The sequence below is a fragment of the Hyalella azteca genome, unplaced genomic scaffold (genome assembly GCF_000764305.2).
Source record: "Hyalella azteca isolate HAZT.00-mixed unplaced genomic scaffold, Hazt_2.0.2 contig3816, whole genome shotgun sequence".
Lineage (NCBI taxonomy): Eukaryota > Metazoa > Arthropoda > Malacostraca > Amphipoda > Hyalellidae > Hyalella > Hyalella azteca.
The window spans coordinates 1-2,118 of NW_025934050.1; positions in this window are offsets into that span (position 1 = coordinate 1).

The window sequence follows — 2,118 nt, forward strand, 5'->3', positions numbered from 1 at the left end:
GCGGTCGGCTGAAGTTGTCTGAAGAGACGTCGTGATTCAAGAAAATAACGAACACCACGATTGTTTCTAAACACTCACTGTTTGTCCGACTCTCTCTAACGCCGCCGCGTGACTGCCCGCGGTGGCCCGCTCGCTCCTGTTAAATACTCCCCCGGTCCCACGCATGCGTGCTAGGCGGCTCGAGCTCCACCCCTTAATTCAAACTCCGCATCTAAACCCCCAAATCCCCCTATTCTTATCTTATTTATTCCTATTCCTAATCACGCTGTTATCTCCACGGCGGCAGACAGAAAATGAAGCTAAAGCGCGACTGGCTAATGGTATTTAGAATGACCCACAGGTCATTCTAAACGTAATTCACAATATTCGATGGTACGATACAAACATATAATTATTTTCGTCGTTTAATGAATTTTTATGATTACACGAATTACATGAGTGTTATTCTGAATGAGAATTGATAAGATTTACCGAGTGTATATTTGTATAATTATTTAATAGTGAAATTGATGAAATCCGAAACAATTAAGCGAGTTCAAGATAAAAAGTTACATATAATTACAGACATCGATGATCACGAGTTTGGACATTTAATAAAATTATTTGCGACATTCACAAGAAAAGACAGTGCGAGACAAAAATTCGAGTCACTACAAAACTTAAAACGTGCAACGGTCATTTACAGATCACCTAACAGCTCCTCTGATAACAATAAAGTACTAAACAGCCTTTTTCCGAGCATGTCATTCAGCAGGGCGCATACGTTGATCGTTGGTGACTTTAACCATCCAGAAATAGACTGGGCAGATGAATCTTCTTCAAGAGATGAGAATCATTCAGCATCCTTGTTAATGGAGTCTGTGCAAGACTCATTTTTAATCCAGAACATCACCAAGCCAACTTATTTTAGGGAAAAACAGACCCCAAATATTCTAGACCTTGTTTTTACTAGTGAAGAATCAATGATAGATGAGCTTCGCCACGAGGCCCCGTCGGGCAAAAGCCACCACCAATCATTGTTTTTCAGTATTAAGTGTTGTGCAGAAAAACGCTTCGGAAGCGTGAACGTTTGAACTTTGCGAAAGGTGACTATGATGAACTCCGTGAAGCGGTAAATGCGACGAATACTTCGGACTGAATTAAGGACATGAATGTGGCTGATTCATGGTCGTTTCTCAAAGACACGGTTATGTCAGCAGTTGATACCTGTGTACCTAAAATTACGCTTGGTGGAGTCAAAAAGAAAGAAGCCTACAAGCGTTATTTACGAACTCGCAGCGATTCTGATTATAACCTGTATGCAAGAGCTCGAAATCAAGCTAAAAAAATTTGTCGCACTGCGGTGAACCACTTCGAAAATAATATTGCTAAAAATGCAAAAAATAATCCGAAAGCCTTCTTTTTGTACACTAGTTCGAAGTGTAAGTCAAAGGACAGTATTTCTGATTTGAAAGTAGACCAACGAAAGATTTGCTCTGATGAGGGCAAGGCAAACGTTCTTAATCAGTTCTTCAACAGTGTATTCACAGATGAGGACTTGAACAGTAATCCAGATATTGTGGAGCGCCCAGTCGGCTCGAAGTTAACAGGTTTTGAAATACACGAAGAAGAGGTTCTCAAGCGCCTGGTAGCTCAAAATCCCAACAAGTCATGTGGACCAGACGGCTCCCATCCCAGATTGCCCAAAGAATTAGCAACCAGTTATTCACCACCTCACCCCCCCTTCTTCTTTTTCTTCATTCATTTTACACTTTTTTCCTTTATAATACACACATCTCACAACAATGTCTCTCATTCGCTTTAGATTACAAAGTTATCTAAAGCGAAATTTATCTTTTATTTACACTCCACCAAAAAAAGTCAATGACCAGCAACGCCTCAAGGAAACTTGGCCTCTTCTTCCTCACTTGACGCAATACGGGGGGAGGGGTGAAACACACTAACCGAACCTGTACCTGACTCGACCTAACCCCAGTGTGGTGGGCATAGGCAATCACTTTCCGCTAACATAACCTGTACGGCTGTACCTGACTCGACCTAACCCCAATGGGCACAAGCAATCAGCTATCACTAACAGAACCTGTTCCTGACTCGACCCAACCCCAGTGGGGGGGAATC